Source organism: Eulemur rufifrons, unplaced genomic scaffold (genome assembly GCF_041146395.1).
Source record: "Eulemur rufifrons isolate Redbay unplaced genomic scaffold, OSU_ERuf_1 scaffold_114, whole genome shotgun sequence".
Taxonomy (NCBI): domain Eukaryota; kingdom Metazoa; phylum Chordata; class Mammalia; order Primates; family Lemuridae; genus Eulemur; species Eulemur rufifrons.
The window spans coordinates 665840-676709 of record NW_027182896.1 but is presented as its reverse complement, the minus strand read 5'-3'; the positions used below and the strand labels follow the sequence as shown (position 1 = coordinate 676709).

Below are 10870 nucleotides of genomic sequence, written 5' to 3'. Positions count from 1 at the left end.
GAACATGGTGCCGATCCCAATGTTGTGGATGACTACGGCAACACTGCTCTCCACTATGCTGCCTATAATGGGGATTTGTCAATAGCAGCAAAACTATGTGCTCATGGTGCCACTCTGGAAATGACAAACAAGGTATTTATTTTCGAACTATTGGAAATGCCTTTGTTTTAACATTGACATAATGTAAGGGTCAATTTTCCATGTTTGGAAGTTCAAGCATTCCCTGAATGAAAATATTTTGAAATACCTTAATTGTCTAAGGTTTTACTTGAAATATTGATACTTTTAAAGAAGCATTAGAGGGTACAGCTTCTTTTATGCATTTAGGGTAAATATTTGTGCTAACACTAAAAGTAAAATTTTTTTTCAAATTCTTTTCCCACCAAGTTTTTGTTTGTTTGTTTTCTCATTAGTGTAAAACAACATGGCAAAGCAAATTGACCCTGGAAATGGGCTCTATCATAAAACTTGAACAAAAGAAATGCATTTCACAGAAATGGAAATCTTGCTGTTGAGAAGTTCGTAAAAAACTAGTTGCTATGAACATGGTTTACCTCTCGGTGATAAGGCTAAAAAGGGAACAATGGACAGGGAGAAGGAGAGCTACCAGAAATATGCAGGCCAATTTGACAATTATGTAACTCAGGGAAAACACCAAGAAGAGGTTTTTTTATGTTTAGACCAGGAGCTCTTCAGCTGTGGGGATGATAATTCTCAGGTAGAGTGTTAGTGAGTGGTCAGCCTGCCAAGCCATCAATTGTAGGAGGACTCTGAGGAAAGCAGATTGGTGGTGAGTAGGTGGGAATGAAGTGGGCAAGAAGAGGGAAGAATAAATTTTTATTTTTATTTCAGCATATTATGGAGGTACAAAAGTTTAGGTTATGCATATTGCCCTTGTCCCCCGGCCCCCCTCCCCAGAATCAGAGCCTCAAGCGTGTCCATCCCCTAGATGGTGCCCATCGCACTCATTCTGTATGTATACACCCATCCCCTCCCCCACCCACATCTGTCTGACAGCCGATCAATGTTATTCCTAAATGTGCTCTTAGGTGATGATCAGTGAAACCAATTTGATGGTGAGTACATGTGGTGCTTATTTTTGCATTCTTGGGATACTTCACTTAGTAGAATGGGTTCCAGCTCTGTCCAGGAAAATACAAGAGGTGCTAGATCACCATTATTTCTTATAGCTGAATAGTACTCCATGGTATACATATACCACATTTTATTAATCCACTCATGTATTGATGGGCACTTGGGTTGTTTCCACATCTTCGCCATTGTAAATTGTGCTGCTATAAACATTTGGGTGCAGATGTCTTTGTTATAGAATGTATTTTGTTCTTTTGGGTAGATGCCCAATAATGGGATTGCTGGATCAAATGGTAGGTCTACTTGTATCTGTTTTAGGTATCTCCATATTGCTTTACACAGAGGTTGCGCTAGTTTGTAGTCCCACCAGCAATGTAGGAGTGTTCCTGTCTCTCCGCATCCATGCCAACATTTATTGTTTTGGGATTTTTTGATAAAGGCCATTCTCACTGGAGTTAAGTGATAGCTCCTTGCGGTTTTGATTTGCATTTCCCTGATGATTAGAGATGTTGAGTACTTTTTCATATGTTTCTTGGCCATTCTTGTGTCTTCTTTTGAAAAATTTCTATTCATGTCCTTTGCCCACTTTTTGATAGGTTATCTTTATTTACAATATATAGCCTATATTTTATATTATTCCCTTAGTAATAGGGTTGAGTCTTAGAATTCAGAAGATGGCTTTTTAAAAACTCTTTTTTCTTAATATGTACCATAAATAATCGTCTTCCTATTAGACTGCCTATAAGCCTTTTTCGGTTAATCAGGGTTATGGTTGGATTGGTTATGCAGATTGTAGATGACGTTATATGTTTCTTCTCAGCATCGTCCCTTAAAAATGCAAGTAATTTAGTGCCTTTTCTTATGCTAGAAATAATTCATATAGGCAGTAGCAGAACTTTTATTAAGAAACCATTATATTTCTATTTCTGATTCATATTTTGCCTAAAATAAAAATAGTTTTAAGTAACAACTAAAAGGGAAACCAGAATGAAAATGGATTAAAAAGGTAGATATGCATTAGGGTCCCAGGATTACCATTATCATTGAGAATAAAATTTCATACTGAGTTTTTTAACAGCTGAGATAAAAATCTGTGATCTTGTAATAGGAGAAATTCCATGGACCATTTAATAATAAGCAATCAAAGTTCATTTGAAACCTGTCTCTTTTAATTCAAAGCCCATTTCCTTAATGACCCACTTGAGCAGGAGTGGCAGACATTGGCATCTGGGATCTTGTCACCATTGGTAGAAGAGAGTCAAGTGAGTTGGCGTCACCTGGAGAAATCCTCCACCTTTGTTGAAAGCTTTCAAACCTGTCTCTCTCAATTTATAATTTCTCAAATGTTAATATTTGCCACAAAAGATGTATTGTCAAAGAGGGATTAGGCAAATTCAGAAGATTGTTTTCATACTGGACACACAGTGCACAATTTTGTAATATTTCTCACCAATAGATGATCATGCAAACTTTCTGTTGGGGAACATTACTTCTTGTAGGGCAGATATTCTTTGGAATATAGTTTAGGAAACACTGCTCTAGAGGTAATATTTAGATCATTAACTCAATAAAAATACTGCAAATGTTCACTATTATATCTTAGGGTCTGGGGGTGTAGAGACAATAGATCCTGCCCCTGCCCACAAGAAGCTCTTTTTAGATGAGAATCACTGAAATCATTACGATATACCATGATAAATGCTGTGACAGAAGCAAAGATTCTTGGGAGCAGTGAGTGTCTGAAGTGAGCTTTGGAGATGACCAGAGCTAACGCGGTGAGGCAGAGGCGGCGAGTTTCCAAGGGAAGGAGCAGCACATGGGAAAGCACAGGGTTGAGAAGGAAGGGGCTACTCTTTACTCACTTTCTGTGTTATATGTACATTCTTAGGGTCTTATATAAGGTGTTCACTTCAGTTGAGAAATACTTAATTTTGTCCATTACTAATTGTTTTTGCTGTATTACAGCTACAAGACACACCACTTTTGATTGCTCTGAAACAAAAAAACGTGAACGTGGCAGAATTTTTAATAAAGGAAAAGGCAGATGTAAATACGGTTGATGCCCTGGACAGGTACAGTAATTAGTTCTTTTTTTAAAAAAAGTGAGTGTTTTTCTAGAATGGTAACAGTCACTCAAGTCGGAAATATTAAGCGAATAAGAAGATTACCTTGTAATTATTGGGGTATAGTGAAAAATGTCAACAGAAATGTTCAGTTAGAAAATCAGTGATTTGGACTGGACAATGTAAAGAACAGTATACAGAAGGATTCATCTTCTTTTACAATATTGACTGATGTTTGTAATTTGATGTTTTTTATCATATTATCTTTTTTCAGTGATATGATCTTGTCTTAGCGAAAGGGGTTTCATGTTAGTTTTATGAAGTATGAACTTTAACGTTTAGATTGCTTTATGACTCAACATGAACTTCTTCGCCCCGTCAGAGTATTTGTCTAACCCCTGCTTCTTACGTACTTTTCCTTTAAAAATGCTCTATTTCACATAGATAGGAGCTGAAATTCATTTTGTCTTTTGCATTACTCAATGAGTCTTTGCTTTAAGTTGCTTTCTTTGAAGCATATTGATGTTAAGTTATCCTTAAGTGACTATGAATTGCTATTACCAGATAGTGTGGATTCATCAGCTTTTTCCATTTGTATTTCTAGTGTATTTTGGTGTTTTTATTTTTAATTGGTATGGGCAGAGGGAAGAAAGACAGCTTTCATTGGATAAACTTTTCCTTGAATGAAGATGAGCCATAGGTGGGTGATAAAGAGAAAAGAGATAGATTTAGACTCCCAGAAACCTGGGTTCAATTCCTGACTTCCCACTTGCTAGGTGTGGACCTTGGGGACATTATTGATCACCAAATATGTTTTCTGATATGAAAAGGCAGATCAAAAGATATCCACCAAGGGTTGCTGTGTGTGAGATTATGTGTGTGTGTGTGTATGTGTGTGTACAGCGTTTACTTCAGTGCCCAGCACATGCTTCTCATCATCGATACCTGAAAGTACTCTGAGTACAGTTCTTACTGTTATTACTAATATTGTTGATGTAAGGCTGTAGGTAGCTTTTACTTCTGTGACCCCTACCTGACTTTGAATTAAAATATATTCTGTTTAGACTAGGGAAGAATGGATAATTCTCCATTTAAATCTCGGCCTATTTTAGATAAGTGACCTCAGCATAGTTTCTTGCCCATCAAAGGACCATAAATTAGCAACTTGTACTATGCCATACCCCAGTGAGACGGGAGGCTTTCTTTTGTCCCTTTCTTTTAGCCTCAGTGGTAATTTACAAAAGTGAACCCTTGAGCACCCAGGATTCTTGTGTCTACAAGTACATGTAAATGGTTAATTGTACACAGACAGGCAAGATAGTGAATTGGTAAAGTATATCATATTAGTTGTTTAAGTAACTTTGTTAAAGTTCCTAAGGGTGGAGTTATCTCTCTGTTATTTTAGAACACCCCTCATGCTTGCCGTACAATGTGAATCATCCAGTACAGTCAGTCTTCTGCTCCAGCAAAGTGTTGATGTCTTTGCTAAAGATTACCAGGGACGGACTGCAGAAGATTATGCTGTTACTATTCAGCCTTTTACGTAAGTGTACCCATTCAAAGACTAGTTGATACTAAATTGGGGTATAAGATAATTATAGCTATTGCATCTTATACATCAGGGGAGATTTCATAGTTTGGGTCAGGTAGTGCTGGAATGGCCGCGAGGTAGTCCACTTCATGTGCCGGGAATCAAGCAAAAGGCCAGCCTAGTCAGAAGTAGCAAAGGGTGCAAGATTCTTTTCCTCAGGACATTTAAGACCTTTATCCTTAGGGATCTCAACATTGTCCATTTTATTCCAAGTATAACCCCTATGCATGGGATAAAAATAAGGTCACATCCTTGATACTTCTAATTCGTTATTTGGGTCTTGAAATGTCCAGTTTAGCAGAAACTCTTGTACCATACCCTGGGGGCTATCTCCTAGACCAGCGGTCCCCAACCTTTTGGGCACCAGGGATCAGTTTCATGGAAGACAATTTTTGCATGGATCGGGTGGGATGATTTTGGGATAATTCAAGTGCATTACATTTATTGTGCACTTTATTTCAGAATTATTATTGCATTGTAACATATAATGAAATATTTTTACAACTGACCATAATGCAGAATCAGTGGGAGCCCTGAGCTTGTGTTCCTGCAACTAGATGGTCCCATCTGGGGCTGATGGGCGACAGTGACTGATCTGACAGGAGGTGGAGCTCAGGAGGTGATGTGAGTGATGGGGAGTGGCTGCAAATAGAGACGAAGGCCCTCACCTCCTGCTGTGCAGCCCAGTTCCCAACAGGCCACGGACCAGCAGCAGCCTGCAGCCTGGGGGTTGGGGACCTCAGTCCTAACCTTCTCCTTGAATTTTAAAGAACTTAAGGGGTTCCAAAGTGCAAGGAAGATGATCCTCTTTTATAAGGCAGAAGGAGGGAAGAAAGAACATTCTAATCATTCAGTTGTTTCCCTTGATTCGGTTGCTGCATTGTTGCTATGGAAACTGATCCTGCCATCCGGTAATGATGACCTTTGGTACTAGGACACCTTTGCTGGTTCAAATCCCTCAGTCTTCATGGTCATCCATACTTAGACTTCCAAGTAACATTTTTTTTGGTTCACGTGCATATGCTCATGTGCTCAGCCATTGTTCCCAAAGCAGCAGGACTCTGCTCTGCAGCTGGGCCTGCTAGCTTTAGCCACACACATAGTGAGCAAGTGACCCTTCCCCCCGCACTTCAAACCTTACGTAGAACCCACATTTCGGCTTAGACTTAGTCTAAACCTTCATGGTAAGTTATCCTTTGAAGCCCTTTTCTCAAGCAAATGTTAGTTGAGATTGTTCTAAACTGTCAGAGAGGTTCAAACAATGTTGCAGGAATAGATCAGAATTCCCTTTCTTCTTTGTTACCAGCTCTGTACCCTGAGGTCTGTTTGTGTCCTGTGTAGCACCTTTTCTGAGGTAGCGAATGGTCCATATCATCCTTCCTCAGTAGTGGGCACCAACTTGCCCTTGGCCCTGAAGTGATCTCTTCCCCATAATAACAAAAATCTCCCAAGCTGCTTGGTTCTCTACCTCAAGGTTTTAAAACATTTTCAAATTCTGCTTCACAAAGAAGCCATTCCTCAGAAGCTGAAACCTCTGAGTCTAAACTAGGGTAGTTGGATGTAACAGGGCTAAGCCTCACCCAGGACTCATCGATACCCACATACAGAGGTGGGGCTTGGTGCTTTCTCTGGCAGCACGTATCCTAAAATTGAAACAATACGGAGCAGTTAGCATGGCTCCTGTGACAATATGATGTGCTCATTCTTGAGACGCTCCATATTTTGCACAGTCCCTGGAAGGTCATTTGACTGTTTGCTGACTAGCTCCACCAAAACTGTGTGAGTCCAGCCCAATGGGCAGCACTCAATATTGAAACTGTGATGTTCTTTACAAAGATATCTGTGTCAGGTAATCTATGAAATGAGAATGGAGCTTAGCAACACATGGCATGTTGTGTGCACATATGTTGTTGGTATGTAGCTCAGAAATGAGAAAATGTCAACTTCCTTTGTGGAACTTAAAAAGGTAGGATTTTATCTTCCATGTCGGTTGGAGATGAACATGGAGGTTAAGCATCATTCTAACCAAGGTCTGCTGGTTCAGAGTCTGAGCAGCTAGGGAGGGAACAGTAGTAGTGCAAGCCAGGTCTTGACATCTGTTTGTTTTCTGCCCTTTGCATGACTGATTGTCTCAGTGATGGGGGACCGTAATGTTATCTAATTTAAGGAGATAATGTATTTATAAATACAGTTTGTTAAAAATTGTGAAATAGCTGAGGTGGCCTGAATTATGAGCTACAAAGAATAGAACAACTAACAACAAAAATTAGATCTTAATAATATGTTCTGAAAAATGCAACATTTGAATATTAGAACCTTGAAAAAACACAGATTGGGTTTCATTTGGGCTTCTATAATAGCTTCAGCAATGAAGTTCAGGAACAAAGTATTCCATTGCATCACTATTTCTCTGAGCATTTAAAAAATGTTGTCTCAGTACATTTTTATAACAACCTAGTTAAGGCAGTAAAATCCTTACTTTTAGGAGAAAATATTGAGCCTAAAAGAAGCAACATGGCCGTGAAGAAATAGCTGTTTGTGGAGCTAGAATTTATTCCGATTTCAGGATATTTTCCATTATGTCTAGCTGGCTCCAGTTAATGTAGTGAGTTAATTCATGAGTACTTCACCTTACTTTTTTCTTCATTAATTAGAAGCTGTATTAGAAGTTTGTAGATAGACCTTACAAATTTGAAGTGTATATGATAACATTCTTACATTAGCTGTGATATTTTCTGAAGTGCTCTAAGAATTTACTATATTTAGTAAAAATTTTTCATATCTGTATTAAAATAGTAATTTTATTTATTGTTTGTTCATAGGTTATGCCGGCAAATTTTAGAATATAAAGAAAAAATGAAGCATAATAATCCTCAAAATCGCAGTCCAGGAAAGACTTCTAATAGTGAGTTGCTGTTGGTGGTTCTACCATAATAAGAGTAGGAGTTGTGACTACAAAAGATCAGTTAAAAAATTAATATTTAAATTTCTTAATTTCTTCCTTAGAAGCCTCAAATTCAGAATTACTTAAGAAGTTGGTTGTAGGTAATTTATAATCCAAAACAATATTCTGGAAAAAAATTCACTTAATTACTTGCTTATGGTCTCTGAAATCTTATATGATATTTTTGTATGAATAAGAAAAGAGATGTTTAAGTTAGTATGTTGTAAATTTCCTCTATAGTCACATTATAATGAGTTGGACTTGCTATAAAAATGAATCTTCTATTTAGTATCATAATAAGTGTTTTGCATTTAGTAAAGGAATATTCATTACTGTTGACCCTTGAACAACATGAGGGTTAGAGGCACCAATCCCCCTTGCAGTTAAAAATCTGCATACAACTATTTTTTTTGGAGACAGTGTCTTGCTCTGTTGCCTGGGCTAGAGTGCGCTGTCTCCTCATAGCTCTCTGCAGTCTCAAACTCCTAGGCTCAGGTGATCCCCGCCTCAGCCTCCTGAGTAGCTGAGACTACAGGCATGTGATACCATGCCTGGATAAGTCTTAAATTTTTTGTAGAGATGGGGTCTTGCTCTGTTGATCAGGCTGGTCTCTTTTTGCCTGGTCTCAAGCAATCCTCCCAACTCAGCCTCCAAAAGTGCTAGGATTATAGGCATGAGCCACCATGCCCAGCCGGTGTATAACTTTTGGATCCCCTAAGACTTTGGTAAGCGTCTATTACTGACTAAAAGCCTTACAGATAACATAAATGGTTGATTACCACATAATTTTGGTATGTATTATATGCTGTATTCTTACAATAATGTAAGAATATTGTCCTGTATTCTTACAATAAAGCTAGAGAACAGAAACTATTAAGAAAATCATAAGGAAGAAAAAGTATATTCATTACGTGGAAGTGGATCATCATAAAGGTCTTTACCTTCCCGGTCTTCACATTGAGTAGGCTCAGGAGGAGAAGGGAGGGCAAAGGTTGGTTTTGCTGTCTGTTGGCGGCCGAGGTGGAAGAAAATCTGCTTATAACGGGGCCCCTGCAGTGCACACCCCTGTTATTCAAGGGTCAATTGTATTACATAGTGATTTCTGTCAACTAAAAAGGCAATGTCTGTGAACTCAACAATACCTTTGTGGTACCATAAACAAATGGCAATAAGAAGTGCAAAACGTATCCCGTGTGCACCACCAGCAATAGTTGGTCATTTCTTAAAGATGCCTACTGGGTAGAGAAGTCAGAAGGGCAATTCTTTGTTTTGAAGTACAAGGCATGTTACATATTCTTGTGCCAACATATTGTCACTGTTATCGACTTCATTGCCCATAAGTTGAAATTGAATGAAATACATTTACTTTGTTAGAACAGGATGTGTTCTTCTCTCTGCTCGATAATTGCCACAGTATCTATCAGCAATGTTAGAAGAAGATATTCTGTTACTACTGGCTAGAGTTTTGTCATAATATTCCAATAGAACAACTCTGGGCACAACAAATTATAATAAAAGTACAAAAATGCTTCACAGTAACAAAATGCTACCGTGCCACCTCAGTCTGACACCAAATGCATTGTGTAATCTAAATTGTAATGTAGTCTCTACTTCTGAAACAATTTCTGTAACTTAAGTTTTGCAAGTTGCAGGAGAAGGAAGATGGAATAGACTTAGTTTAGTTCTTTAATGTGCTCAGAGTGGAGCTGTTTCTATTTATTAAGAATTTCTGTGATTTTTCAAGAGAATTGTCAAAGAAATCATTTTTATGCATTTATTCCCTTGCCCACTTAACAAATAACTATCAAGTGTCTTTTAGGTGTGAAGCATTTTTCTAATGTTCCAGAAGGCAAACATTCAAAAATACTGTCAGGAGCTGGTTATTATCATTGTCCTTTTTATTATTTACTACTTTATTCAGTGTTTCCTGCGTGTCTGATGCCCCCCGGGAGCACATAGTGACCACTTGTTATGTATTTATTATGTTAACTGTAACATATGCCTGACACTTTAAGTCCATGGGGAGAAATTAAAGCTTTAAGAAAATAGGTAGGATGTGAAGTGAGCATGGCAGAGCGAATAAAAGTCTGCCAGATGAAGAGGCAGAAGGATGACGCTTGGCAGGAGGAACATCTTAGAGGATTGCGTGCTTGTCAGAAGGAACGGCAAGTGCAAAATCTGGTACTCACGAGTGAACTTTGCAGGGTTTAAAGCAGTTCGGTTTCCTACAGCAAAAGTGTGATATGAGAGTGGCCGGGAATGAGGTGACTGCCTCGCTGAGATGAGCTCATGAAAGGCTTTTTAATGTACAGAAATGAGCAGATCTTACCCTGTAGGCCATGGGCAATTTATCAAAATGCTTTTTGCTGTAGACAGCAGATGACCTAACTAACAGTGGCTAAAACCATAGGGACAAGAGTTGCTTTGGTGGGTCAGTGTCATCAGGATCCCACTTGTTGTCCCTCTTTCAGCTGTGCTGCTGGTGGCATTTTGCTCTTGTCTCCTTTCATGGTTGGCTAATTAGCAACAGCTCCAAGCATCATGTTCTCACAGGACAGTATCTGAAGGCCGAAAGGCCTGCTTTTCTTCACATGTTTCTGTCAAATAGGGAGAAAACTCAGAAGCTTGCAGGGGACTTCCTGTAACGCTTTATTGGCTGAGTTACACCACGTGCTCATTCCTAAGCCAATCGCTGGGAAAGCAGATGTAATGACAGTGATAAGCTTAGAATAATCATTTCTGGTTTGGGAGCTGGGTTGGGGTATTGGGCTGAGAAATATCCAGCTAAGATTGTGTTTCCCCAGCAAGAAAGAATAAGGTGGCTGTTGTAGGGAGCCAGCAAAGTGTGCTGCAGGGATTCATTGGTGAATTTTGAGCAAGGGAGCCACAAGATTAGATTTGTTCTAAAACAGAGATTGGTTATGGTCTAAAGTAGAGATTGGCAAGCTCTTTACGCTAAGGGCCACAGAGTGAATGTTTCAGGCCAGGTGGTGGTCTCTGTCACATCTACTCAACCTTGCATTGTAGTGTGAAAGCAGTTGTAGACGGTATGTAAGCATATAGACACTCCTGTGCTCCAGTAAAACTTTATTTACGACTGGGCACGGTGGCTCATGCCTGTAATCCTAGCACTCTGGGAGGCCGAGGCGGGAGGATTGCTCGAGGTCAGGAGTTCAAGAC

The 10870-nt window shown here is 39.0% G+C and overlaps 1 non-coding gene across 1 annotated transcript; it reads left to right on the top strand.

Moving 5' to 3' along the window:
- The first annotated feature begins 6365 nt into the window (after positions 1-6365).
- Positions 6366-6471, top strand: LOC138379683 (U6 spliceosomal RNA). Its single transcript, XR_011232268.1, has one exon. It is a non-coding gene; the product is annotated as a U6 spliceosomal RNA (small nuclear RNA).
- The last annotated feature ends 4399 nt before the right edge of the window (positions 6472-10870 follow it).